The sequence below is a fragment of the Eubalaena glacialis genome, chromosome 12, assembly GCF_028564815.1.
Source record: "Eubalaena glacialis isolate mEubGla1 chromosome 12, mEubGla1.1.hap2.+ XY, whole genome shotgun sequence".
In the NCBI taxonomy this organism is placed as follows: Eukaryota; Metazoa; Chordata; class Mammalia; order Artiodactyla; family Balaenidae; genus Eubalaena; species Eubalaena glacialis.
Genome location: NC_083727.1, coordinates 91,792,876 through 91,807,756, shown reverse-complemented (window position 1 = coordinate 91,807,756; position 14,881 = coordinate 91,792,876).

Below are 14,881 nucleotides of genomic sequence, written 5' to 3'. Positions count from 1 at the left end.
AAGTTAGGTTGTTTATTTGAGATTTTTCTTGTTTCTTGAGGTAGGGTTGTATTGCTACAAACTTCCCTCTTAGAACTGCTTTTGCTGCATCCCATAGACTCTGGGTTGTCGTGTTTTCACTTTCATTTGTTTCTAGGTATTTTTTGATCTCCTCTTTGATTTCTTCAGTGATCTCTTGGTTATTAAGTAGTGTATTGTTTAGCCTCCAATTATTTGTATTTTTTACAGAATTTTCCCTGTAATTGGTATCTAGTCTCATAGCGTTGTGGTCAGAAAAGACACTTGATACGACTTCAATTTTCTTAAATTTATCAAGGCTTGATTTGTGACCCAAGATATGATCTATCCTGGAGAATGTTCCATGAGCACTTGAGAAGAAAGTGTGTTCTGTTGTTTTGGGATGGAATGTTCTATAAATATTAATTAAGTCCATCTTGTTTAATGTGTCACTTAAAGCTGTGTTTCCTTATTTACTTTCATTTTGGAGGATCTGTCCATTGGTGAAAGTGGGGTGTTAAAGTCCCGTACAATGATTGTGTTACTGTCGATTTCCCGTTTTATGGCTGTTAGCATTTGCCGTATGTATTGAGGTGCTCCTATGTTGGGTGCATAAATATTTACAATTTTTATATCTTCTTGGATTGATCCCTTGATCATTATGTAGTGTCCTCTTGGTCTCTTGTAATAGTCTTTATTTTAAAGTCCATTTTGTCTGATATGAGAATTGCTACTCCAGCTCTCTTTTGATTTCCATTTGCATGGAATATAGGAATAAACCTACCTAAGGAGACAAAAGAACTGTATGCAGAAAACTATGAGACACTGATGAAAGAAATTAAAGATAATACAAACAGATGGAGAGATATACCATGTTCTTGGATTGGAAGAATCAATATTGTGAAAATGACTATACTACCCAAAGCAATCTACAGATTCAATGAAATCCCTATCAAACTACCACTGGCATTTTTCACAGAACTAGAACAAAAATTTTCACAATTTGTATGGAAGCACAAAAGAACCCGAATAGCCAAAGCAATCTTGAGAAAGAAAAACGGAGCTGGGGGAATCAGGCTCCCTGACGTCAGACTATACTACAAATATACAGTAATGAAGACAGTATGGTACTGGCACAAAATCAGAAATATAGATCAATGGAACAGGATAGAAAACCCAGAGATGAACCCATGCACATATGGTCACCTTATCTTTGATAAAGGAGGCAAGAATATACAATGGAGGAACGACAGCCTCTTCAATAAGTGGTGCTGGAAAACCTGAACAGCTACATGTAAAAGAGTGAAATTAGAACACTCCATAACACCATACAAAAAAATAAACTCAAAATGGATTAAAGACCTAAATGTAAGGCCAGACACTATAAAACTCTTAGAGGAAAACATAGGCAGAACACTCTTTGACATAAATCACAGCAAGATCCTTTTTGACCCACCTCCTAGAGAAATGGAAATAAAAACAAATGGGATCTAATGAAACTTAAAAGCTTTTGCATAGCAAAGGAAAACATAAACAAGATGAAAATATGAAAAGACAACCCTCAGAATGGGAGAAAATATTTGCAAATGAAGCAACTGACAAAGGACTAAACTTCAAAATTTACAAGCAGCTCATGCAGCTCAATATCAAAAAAACAAACAACCCAATCCAAAAATAGGCAGAACACCTAAATAGACATTTCTCCAAAGAGATATACAGATTGCCAACAAACACATGAAAGGATGCGCAACATCACTAATCATTAGAAAAATGCAAATCAAAAGTACAACGAGGTATCACCTCACACTGGTCAGAATGGCCATCATCAAAAATTCTACAAATAATAATTGCTGGAGAGGGTGTGGAGAAAAGGGAACCCTCTTGCACTGTTCGTGGGAATGTAAGTTGATACTGCCACTATGGAGAACAGTACGGAGGTTCCTTACAAACTAAAAATAGGACTACCATATGACCCAGCAATCCCACTACTGGACATATACCCTGAGAAAGCCATAGTTCAAAAAGAGTCATGTGCCACAATGTTCATTGCAGCTCTGTTTACAATAACCAGGACATAGAAGCAACCCAAGTGTCCATCGAGAGATGAATGGATAAAGAAGATGTGGCCCATATATACAATGGAATATTACTCAGCCATAAAAAGAAAGGAAATTGAGTTATTTGTAGTGAGGTGGATGGACCTAGAGTCTTTCATACAGAGTGAAGTAAGTCAGAAAGAGAAAAACAAAAACCGTATGCTAACACATATATATGGAATCTAAAAAAAAAAAAAAAAAAAATAGTTCTGAAGAACCTAGGGGCAGGACAGGAATAAAGATGCAGACGAATGCACTTGAGGACACGGGGAGGGGTGAAGTGTAAGGTGGGACGAAGTGAGAGAGTGACATGGACTAATATATACACTACCAAATGTAAAATAGATAGTTAGTGGGAAGCAGCCATATAGCACAGGGAGATCAGCTCTGTGCTTTGTGACCACCAAGAGAGGTGGGATAGGGAAGGTGGGAGGGACACGCAAGAGGGAGAGGTATGGGGATATATGTATATGTGTAGCTGATTCACTTTGTTATAAAGCAGAAACTAACACACAATTGAAAAGCAATTATACTCCAATAAAGATGTTAAAAAAAACCCCACAAAACTGGCAAAACAGAAGAAATTATAAAGATTTGAATAGAGGTAAATGAAATAGAGAAAAGAAAATCAATAGAGAAATTCAATGAAACAAAATATTTGTTCTTTGAAAATATTAACAAAATTGAGAAATGTTTAACAAAACTGACAAGGAAAAATGAGAGAACAGACAAAATACCTAAAATTAAAAATGAAAGTGGGGATATTAATTCCTACCATAGAGAAATTAAAAGGCTTAGAAGGGACTACTATGAACAAATTGAATTTGTATGCCAAAAAATTAAATAAATTACATGAAATGGAAAAATTCCTAGAAACATGCAAGTATTAAAAATTACTCCAAAGGAATAGATAACCTACAAGGACTCTTAACAAGTAAAAAATGAAACAGTAGTAATATAAGAATAATAAACTTCCTAACAAAGAAAAGCCCAGGACCAGATAACTTCACTCATAAATTCTACCAAACCTTAAAGAATAAACCCCGATTCATCTCAAACTCATTTTAAAAATAATAGAAATGGCAGGGGCATTTCCTAACTCATTCCATGATGCTAACGTACACTAATACCAAAGGTAGATAAGGACATCACGGAAAAAGAAAATTACAGTTCATTACCCCTTATATGTAAATGCTAAAATCCTCAACAATATACTTGTAAGCTGAATCTAACAGCAAACTAAAAGGATTATACAGTATGAAAAGTGTTATTTACTCCAAATGCAAGGGTGGTTAATTGATAAAATCAACCTATGTAATACAGCACATCAATAAAAAAAAGGGAGAAAAATGGTCATCTCAATTAACCCAGAAAAAAAGAATTTAACAAATTCTAGCACACTTTCATGGTAAAAAACACTCAGAGAACTAGGAATAGAAGTGCAAACAAATCAAAACCCCAGTTATATTCTACTTCATATCTATTAGGATGCATATAAAAAATAATAAATGCTGATGAGGATGTGGAGAAATGGGGACCCTGTACATTACTGGTGAGAATACAAAATGTTTCAGAAGCTATAGGAAAAAGTTTGACAGTTCTCCATAATTTAAACATAGAATTACCATATGACCCAGAAGTTCCACTCCTAGATGTACAGTTGACCCTTGAACAACATGGATTTGAACTGTGCAAGTCCACTTATATGTGGATTTTTTCAATGGTAAATACAGTACTACAAGATCCACAGTTGGTTGAATCTGTGGATGTGACAGATACTAAGGGTGGACTCTAAAGTTATACGTGAATTTTCAACTTTGTAGAGGATCAACATCCCTAACCCTCTTGTTGTTCAAGTGTCAACTGTGTACTCAAAGTAACTGAAAACAAGTACTCAAACAAGTACATGTACATGCATGTTCATAGCAACAAAATTCACAGTAGCCAAAAGGTGGAGATAGCCCAAATGTCCATCATGTGATAAATGTGTAAACAAATTGTGGTATATACATGCAATGAAACATTACCCAACTACAAAAGGAATGAAGTACTGATGCACGCTACAACAAGGATGAACCTCCAAAACATCCTTCTGTGTGAAAGAAGGCAGACACAAAAGACCATATACTGTATGATTCCATTAATAAGAAACATCCAGAATAGATAAATGCATACAGATAGGATGCAGATTGGAAGTTGCCAGGGGCTAGAAGGAGGGAATGGATAGAAATTGCTTAGTTAGTAAGAGGTTTTGCTTTGGAGTGAGGGTGATGTCTTGGAACTAGATAGAGGTCGTGGTTGCACAACATTGTGAAGTCACCAAATGCCACTGACTTGTTCACATTATAATGGTTAATTTTATGTTATGTGAATTTCACCTCAATAAATTATGTTTTTTTTTTTAAATGGTACAAGAAACAGATGATCAAGTGTTTATAAATTTATTTATTTATTTGTTTATCTTTGGCTGTGTTGGGTCTTCGTTGCTGTGCGAGGGTTTTCTCTAGTTGCGGCAAGTGGGGGCCACTCCTCATCGCGGTGCGCGGGCCTCTCACTGTCGCGGCCTCTCTTGTTGCGGAGCACAGGCTCCAGACGCGCAGGCTCAGCAATTGTGGCTCACGGGCCCAGCCGCTCCGCGGCATGTGGGATCTTCCCAGACCAGGGCTCGAACCCGTGTCCCCTGCATTGGCAGGCGGACTCTCAACTACTGCGCCACCAGGGAAGCCCAATAAATTATGTTTTTAATGTCGGAAATGTATAACAAAATCTTCATAAAACTATAAAAACTTATAAAGCTCAATTTCCCTAAGTTATCAAACTAAAATACTGTAATAGAAATATTCATATTAGGCAAAGTATCAGTACAATTCTTATATATTTACTATTTCTAACAACACACAGTGAAATGAATTAAACGTCCTTTACCCTTGACCCATGGAGTTTCTAAGCCGTGGGACTGACAGCTCTGGGACTGTTACAGTTAATACAGAGGTTTTTCAGAATGTGCATATCTCAACAATTGAAAATATGAGTATGAAGTGGCACATACAGCATTTTCTTTTCGCATGAAGCAGGTTGGAGAGAAAGAGCTTGAGAAGGCAGATGTACCTGGACATTCACCCTGCCATCTGCATAAATCTACAGAGTAGGAGAGAATTCGTTTCATCATTAATGGTATGCCCTAACCACTAGCAATACCTTTCTGGTTTTTATGAGTGGATCTAGATGGCCAATGGGGTAATTCTTTTATACTCGATAGCACTCAGCTACAGCAAATTAGTTATATTGAATTAGGGTACATTGATGTCTACACTTTTGTGCTCACAGTTAATTGTGGCTTAGAAAAAACTATATTAGCCTTAGGCATTCCTTTGTTTCCCATGAAAATTTGGAAGTGGAGGTTTGTCTAGTTCCTTTCAATGTGAACCCAGTGAGATTCTTTGAATAGGAAGAGAATCATATTAGAGCAGTTCCCTCCTAAATTCAGATTGGGAATTGCTAGAGACTGAGTTGATAATAAAATAACTGAATCAATGTGAGGTAACCTCTCTACTTGAAAGGTTTGACAAAGCAGTGGAAACGGTGCTAAATGATCTGTCAGGCAACTCATTTAAACTGAGTCTCAAGGAGAGGAGAAGTATTTATTGTAAAATAGATTTTGAAAGGCCAGAGAATGAAAGGGCTTAACAAAATTTGCACTAAAGAGAAAATTAGAAAACAGTACCAGTCCAAAATGAAATCTGTGTAGTAACCTGGTTATCTAGGAACTGATTACTCAATTTTATAAGTTAGCCTGTTTGTTTGTCTCCTTGCTACCCTAGGGTTGTACAGTTCCCTGCTTATTAGCATTGTGAAAACATAGGTAAGTAATTAATGGCCAACTGACTTGATGCTTTGTACAAACAGCCATGGCTTTCAAGTCCTACTCAGAGACAACAGGCATGACTCTTGAAAGAAAGGAATCTCTTGTTGCATTGACCATGAAAACAACAACAACCATATAGGTGTGTGTTATCATCCTCATCCAATTTGGCCTTTCATAAAGCTAGGTCCAATAGTTAAAGGTAGAGGAGGGCTATGAGCTTCTTACCAAAAACCTTGTTGCCAGGACTCATGTTTTAATTAAAATAATTGAAATTTCTCTCGAATATTTATCCACAAACAGACAGAATAGTTATACAAACTCTTTTCGTGAATTCATTGCATGCAAAGTATATTTCAGTCAGATAGGATAAGTCTAATGTTAGAATCAGCTAAACATCTGGTCATGTCATATGATGGGATCCTTAAGTGAGAAACAGGACACAGAAATTGAGTCACAGCCTAGAAATCACTTGGAAGGGCACTAGCTCATGGGTTCATGTGATTATAATGTAACATTTAGGCCAAGTTGAAGGTGTCTACACAATCTAGCTAGATAACCTACACATATTGACACATATTTCATCAGTTTTTCTATCATTTTTATTTTAACTAACAGAGCTTATAGTGTACCTTTAGATAGCAATATTTGAAGGTTGTGGAATCCTCCTTTCCATGGTAGATTTTTGATTAAGTTCATTAAAATACTACATAATATTCCTGGATTGTGCTAATTTAAATGTTAACTGTCTGCTTCTAGGACATAAATTCCAGCTAATTTATACACATCTGTGCATCTCACTATGTTGTAAGAGTTTACAGTAAATTATAGAAAAATCAGTCCTTACTATTGATGGCAACTCTTGCAGAATCTTTCAGAGTCTTCTCCTTTAAATTGTGGAACTGTATTTTCGCATTAGGTGGAAATTGGTAAGATCATGAGAATATGAGAAAAAGCCAGTGAGAAGCTGTAGATAGGATTCAAAACACTTTCATTCTAGGACATTTTCTTATCCATAGAAATTCTGGAGATGATGATTTCTAATATGACCATCCTGATGCCTATCTCTCCTTAAATTCCTTTCAAAAATGGGATGTCAGGGCTAGAAGATGGTTTTATTATTTATTCTACTACATGTAGTGTTGGGAAGAAAAATGTTGTCAAAATGATTATTGGTAGGGTGATCATATAATTCATGGTACAATTCCCAACACTTGACAATGAAAGGAAAATGTTAGCAACCATAATGCCAGGGTAATAGGTATAAATGGGGCCTATCCCAAGCAAAATTTTGATGTCTGGGCATCTTAATTATAGGTGAAAATCAGATTAAATGAGGATAGATAAGCATTCCTAATTATAATTTGTAATCTTATATAGGTCTTTTAATAAATATTCTGATTAAAATTTTAAATATTAAAATTTAAAATAAATCTATATTTATCTGATTAAAATCTGTATTTCCCAATGGCTGGGAAATAAAAGTAATAATCTAAGAATTTTATTTATTAAGAAAATCTAAGAATTTTCTTTATTAAGAAAATTCAATAAAGTGATTCATATAATTACAAATCCTATTATTTAAGTCAAATTAGTTATACATTAAATAGAGGTAAACAAAATAAGGTATACATGTAAGGCAATGGACACAATAATTAAGACCATGAGACAATAAGATTAACTTGAGGACAAAAGAGAATAATCAAACACTCTAAGAAATACAAATCAGTAAAGAACATGGACATTTAATTTTAATAGCAAATTAAAACAATAACACAAATGAAATGAAGATGATAGTTATATCTAATAAAACTGAGGGCCTTTTCAGTATTTATGTAATTCAACTTTTATTCATTTGTATGCCACTCTTCATGCATGTTTATAGAGAAAAGTAAAGCTGATAGAAAGTTTTAATAGAAACATTTACAAGGAAGTTGATGAGCTCTCACTGAAAAATATCTCTATTTAAAGATATTAATTTATTTTAAAAGTGTTAAAATTGTGTCCACCATAAAATTTCTAGATGCAGGCAATGCATAAACAAAAATCATAGTATACATTTTAAGTTGATAACATCAAGTTATGTAAACCAAAATAGCATAAAAGTAAAAAATACAAGAAAAATGAACTAAATAGTTCAAAGGAAGTTCAAAACAGGTTAAAATGTATGGCTTCAATTTATGGGACTTTGTTATAGAGCGTGTTAATGGTTCACAAGCATTGCACTGCATAATTGCTTCAGTGGACTTGGTCTTTTAAACAAGAAGTTGTATATAAAGGATTTAAATTACAAATGGTCCTTTTACTTCCAGCTTTACAAAGTGTTTTATTTATGTCACCTTTAATATATCCTATGTAAATTCTCTCCAACCTGAATAGACATGCCATCAGAAGATACCTATTATAAAGCTATGATCAATATTAAATACATGCAATAATATTAAAAAAGGCAGAATTCTATGTGGAATAATATGCTACAGTGAATTCTATATATTATAGCAAACCATTTTAATTTCAAATGTTAGAATTAATTTCATATTTGAAAATATTTACCAGTCTAGAATTCATAGTCTTGGAAAGACAGTGTATTGATCATGATAGACAATATTTGATGTAGGAAAACTCCCTAAATCTTGGTGGCTTAATATAAGGTAATTTTTTTTTTTTTTGGCAGGGAGTGGGTATTTGTATACGACAATGCATTAATGATATTTGTTTTATCTATGTTGTTAATTGCCAAATAATAGTAATCTTAAATATCCCAGAAATGTCTTTTATGTTTTTTCATTGAGTTATAATTAACTCAATATTGTTTTAGTTTCAGATGTATAGCATAGTGATTTGACATTTTTATACATTATGACATGATCACTGCAATAAGACCAGTTACCTTCCATCACCACACATAGTTGTTACAATATTACTGGCTACAGTCCCTATGTGGACATTTTATCCCCGTGATTATTTTTTCCTCTTAATTCCCCTCACCTATTTCATCCATCTCCCCACACTCCTCCCTTCTGGCAGCCACCTGTTTGTTCTCTGTATCTGTGATTCTGCTTCTGTTTTGTTTTGCTTGTTCATTTGTTTTGTTTTTTAGATTCTACATATAAGTGAAATCTTACATTATTTGTTTTTCTCTGTCTGACTTATCTCACTTAGCATAATACACTCCAGGTCCATCCATATTGCTGCAAATGACAAGATTTCATTATTTTTAATGGGTGAGCAATATTCCATATATGTATGTGTGTATATATATATGTCAGGGTTAGGGTTAGGCTTAGGGTTAAGGCTGTTATAGTAGTTCTATTTATGGTTCTTTGAAAAAACTTCATACTGTTTTCCATTATGGGTACACCAATTTATATTTCCACCTATAGTACATGAGAGCTCCCTTTTGTTCACATCTTTGACAAACTTATTTCTTATCTTTTTGATAATAGCCATTCTAACAAGTGTGAGTTAGTATATCACTGTGATTTTGATTTGCATTTCCCTAATTATTAGTGATGTTGAGCACCTTTTTATGTGCCTATTGGCCATCTGTATGTCTCATTTGGGAAAAGAAAAGTCTATTCAGGGCCTTTGCCCACTTCTTAATTGAAATGTTTGGTTTTTTGATACTGAGTTGCATGAGTTCTTTATATATTTTGGATTTCACTCCCTTATCAGATGTATAATTTGCTAATATCTTTTCCTATTCAGTAGGTTGCCTTTTCATTTCATTGATAGTTTTCTTCCCTGTGCAAAAGTTTTTAGTTTGATATACTCCCATTTGTTTATTTTTGCTTTTGTTGCTTCTGCCTGAGGAGACATGTCCAAAAAAATATTGCTAAGACGTATGTCAAAGAGCATACTGCCTTGGTTTTCTTCTAGGAGTTTTATGGTTTCAGGTCTTACATGTAAGTTTTCAATCCATTTTAAGCTTATTTTTGTATATGGTCAAAGAAGGTGGTCCAGTTTGATTCTTTTGCATATAACTATCCATTTTTCCCAACATGATTTTTTGAAGAAACTGTCTTTTCCCTGTTCTATATTCTTTCTCTTTGCTTTTAGATTAATTGACCACATGAGCATGGGTTTATTTCTGGACTTTTATTCTGTTCTATTAATCTGTGTGTCTGATTTTTCTCTGTACCATACTGGTTTTGATTACTTTGTATATGTAAATTATAGCTTCGTAGTATAATTCCAAGTCTGGGGGCATGTTGTCTCCTGCTGTATTCTTTTCCTCAACATTGCTTTGGCTATTTGGGGTCTTTTGTGCTTCCAAACAAATTTTAGAATTATTTGTACTAGTTCAAAGAAAAATTTGTATTTTGATAGAGATTGCATTGAATCTGTAGATTGCTACATGTAATAAGAATATTTTAATGATATTGATTCTTCCAATCCGTGAGCACAGAATAACTTTCAATTTATTAGTGTCATCTTCAATTTCTTGCATCAGTGCCTTACAGATTTCAGAGTACCAGTTTTTCATCTCCTTAGTTAAATTTATGCCTAGGTATTTTATTCTTTTTGATGCAATTGTAGATGAGATTGTCTTCTTTGTTTCTTTTTCTGATATTTCTGTATTAATGTATAGAAATGCAACTTATTTCTGTATATTAAATTTTTTTTATTTTTTTTATTTTTTAAACATCTTTATTGAAGTATAATTGCTTTACAATGGTGTGTTAGCTTCTGCTTTATAACAAAGTGAATCAGTTATACATATACATATGTTCCCATATCTCTTCCCTCTTGCATCTCCCTCCCTCCCACCCTCCCTATCCCACCCCTCTAGGTGGTCACAAAGCACCGAACTGATCTCCCTGTGCTATGCAGCTGCTTCCCACTAGCTATCTATTTTACATTTGGTAGTGTATATATGTCCATGACACTCTCTCACCCTGTCACATCTCACCCCTCCCCTTCCCCATATCCTCAAGTCCATTCTCTAGTAGGTCTGTATCTTTATTCCCATCTTGCCACTAGGTTCTTCATGACCTTTTTTTTTTTTTCCCTTAGATTCCATATATATGTGTTAGCATACTGTATTTGTTTTTCTCTTTCTGACTTACTTCACTCTGTATGACAGACTCTAACTCCATCCACCTCATTACAAACACCTCCATTTCATTTCTTTTTATGGCTGAGTAATATTCCATTGTATATATGTGCCACATCTTCTTAATCCATTCATCCGATGATGGACACCTAGGTTGCTTCCATGTCCTGGCTATCGTAAACAGAGCTGCAATGAATATTTTGGTACATGACTCTTTCTGAATTATGGTTTTCTCAGGGTATATGCCCAGTAGTGGGATTGCTGGGTCATATGGTAGTTCTATTTTTAGTTTTTTAAGGAACCTCCATACTGTTCTCCATAGTGGCTGTATCAATTTACATTCCCACCAACAGTGCAAGAGTGTTCCCTTTCCTCCACACCCTCTCCAGCATTTATTGTTTCTAGATTTTTTGATGATGGCCATTCTGACCGGTGTGAGATGATACCTCATTGTAGTTTTGATTTGCATTTCTCTAATGATTAATGATGTTGAGCATTCTTTCATGTGTCTGTTGGCAATCTGTATATCTTCTTTGGAGAAATGTCTATTTAGGTCTTCTGCCCATTTTTGGATTGGGTTGTTTGTTTTTTTGTTATTGAGCTGCATGAGCTGCTTGTAAATCTTGGAGATTAATCCTTTGTCCGTTGCTTCATTTGCAAATATTTTCTCCCATTCTGAGGGTTGTCTTTTGGTCTTGTTTATGGTTTCCTTTGCTGTGCAAAAGCTTTTAAGTTTCATTAGGTCCCATTTGTTTATTTGTGTTTTTATTTCCATTTCTCTAGGACCTGGGTCAAAAAGGATCTTGCTGTGATTTATGTCATAGAGTGTTCTGCCTATGTTTTCCTCTAAGAGTTTGATAGTGTCTGGCCTTACACTTAGGTCTTTAATCCATTTTGAGTTTATTTTTGTGTATGGTGTCAGGGAGTGTTCTAATTTCATACTTTTACATGTACCTGTCCAGTTTTCCCAGCACCATACTAAATTTTTATCCTGCAAAGTTATTGAATTAATTTACTAGTTCTAATAAGTTTTTGGTGGAGTCTTTATGTTTTCTATATATAAGGAGAGATATATTGTTTTATGTCATCTGCAAATAGTGACAGTTTTATATCTTCCTTTCCAATTTGGATGTATTTTATTTATTTTTCTTGTCTAATTGCTGTGGCTAGGACTTTTGAAAATATGTATAATAAAGTGGGGAGAGTAGGCATGCTTGCCTTGTTACTGATCTTAGAGGAAAAGCTTTCAGCATTTCACCATTGAGTATGATGTTAACTGTGGGTTTGTCATACATGGCCTTTATTATTTTGTGGTATCTTCCCTCTGTGCCCACTGTGGTGAGAGTTTTTATCATAAATGGATGTTGAATTTTGTCAAAAGCTTTCTCTGCCTCTACTGATATGATTATATGATGTTCATCCTTCAATTTGTTAATGTAGCATATCACATTGATTGATTTATGGATGTTAATTCATCCTTGCAACCGTGGAATGAAACCCAGTTGATAATGGTGTATGATCCTTTTAATGTATTGTTGAATTCAGTTTGCTAATATTTTGTTAAGGATTTCTGCTTCTATGTTATCAAGGATATTGGCCTGTAATTTTCTTCTTTTTAAAATGTTTTTTTGGTATTGAGGATATGCTGGCCTTATAAAATGAATTTAGAAGTGTTTCCCTCTTTTCAATTTTTTGGAATAAGTCTTTTTAAACGTTTGGTAGAATTTACCTGTGAAGCCATCTGAACATGGACTTTTGTTTTGGGGAGTTCTTAGAATTTTGTTACAAGTAATGGGTCTATTCAGATTTTCTATTTTTCCATACTCAGTCTTGGCAGATTGTATCTTTATAAGAATTTATTAATTTTCTAGGTGGTCTAATATGTTGGTGGTTTAATATTCTTTTATGATCATTTTTATTCTGTGGTATTGGTTGTAATTCCTCCTCTTTCATCTCTAACTTTATTTATTTGGGCTCCCTCTTTTTACTGATGAGTCTGGGTACAAGTTTATCAATTTTGCTTACCTTTTCAATGAAGCAACTCTTAGTTTCACTGATCTTTTCTATTGCTTTTTTTTTTCTCTATTTCATTTATTTCTGCTCTGATTTTTATTATTTCCTTCCTTCTACTAACTTTTGGCTTTGTTTGTTTTTCTTTTCATAGTTTCTTTAAATGTACATTTAAATTGTTTATTTGAGAGTTTCCTTATTTCTTAAGGTAGGCCGGTATTGGCATGAACTTTCCACTTAGAACTGCTTTTGCTGTGTCTCATAGATTTTGAAGAGTTGTGTTTCATTTTTATTTATCTCAGGTAGTTTTCGATTTTCCTCTATGATTTCTTTGTTGACTTATTGGTTGTTTTGTAGTATGCTGTTTAGTCTCTACATGTTGGTGTCTTTCCAGTTTTCTTCTTGTAGTTGAATACTTGTTTCATACCATTGTGGTCATAAAAGATGCTTAATAATATTTCAATCTTCTTACATTTATTTAGATATGTTCTGTGGCCTAACTTGTGATCTATCCTGGAGAATGTTCCCTGTGCACTTGAAAAGAATATATATTCTGCTGCTTTTGGATGGAATATTCTGTATATATGTATTACAACTATCTGATATAATGTGTTGCTTAAGGCCTGTGTTTCCTTATGGATTTTCTGTCTGGATAAATCTATCTGGTATTGTAATTGGGCTATTAACGTCTCTTACTATTAATTGTATTGCTATTCCTCCTTTTATTTCTGTTAATATTTGCTTTATATATTTAGGTGCTCCTATGTTGTGTGCATAAATATTTACAAATATTACATTTTTTTGTTGGATTGACCCCTTTATCATTGCATAATGCCCTTCCTTGTCTTTTCTTATGGTCTTTGTTTTAAAGTTTATTTTGTCTGATATGAGTATTGCTACCACAACTTTTCTTTCTTTTCCATTTGTGTGGAATATTTCTTTTCCATCCCTTCACTTTCAGGATGCATATCTTTAGATCTGAGGTAAGTCACTTATAGGCAGCATATAGATGGGGTCTCTTTTTTAATCCATTTGTTTACCCTATGTCTTTTGATTAGAGCATTTAGTCCATTTACATTTAAAATAATTATTGGCAGATATGTACTTATTGCCATTTTTTTGATTGTTTTCTGGTTGTTTTGTAGTTCTTTTCTGTTCTTGTCTTTTTCTCTTGGTTTCTTCCCTGTGGTTTGATGATGGTTTTGGTTATCATGAGGTATATATATATATACACATATGTACATATATATATTCTTTTGAAGCTGATAGTTGCATAAGTCCAAAGGCATTCTAAAAGCACTATACTTTTAATCCCCCATGCTTTATGTTTTTGTTGTTGTATTTTACAGTTTTATTTTTTGTATCCCTTTAACTACTTACTGTATAGTTTATTTTCTTACTTTTTTCTTTTAACTTTCATACTAACTTTTTAAGTGGCTGATCCACTGTCTTTACTATATATTTGCCTTTATTAGTGAGATTTTTCCTTTCATATATTTTCTTGTTTCCAGTTGTGTCATTTTCTTTTTGGCTTAAAGAAGAATCATTAACATTTCTTGTAAGGTCAGTCTAGTGGTGATGAATTCCTTTAGTTTTTGCTTTCATGGAAAACTCTTTACCTCTCCTACAATTCTAAATGATAATCTTGCCTAATAAAATATTCTAGGCTGTACTTTTTTTTTTTTTTTTCCTTTCAGCTCTTTAGATGTATCTTGCCAATCCCTTTTGTCCTGTAAAGTTTCTGCTGAAAATCAGCTGATAGTCTTATGAGGTTTCATTTTGTATGTGACTAGTTGTTTTTCTCTTGTTGACTTAAAGATTCTCTCTTTATATTTAACTTTTGCTATTGTACTTATTATA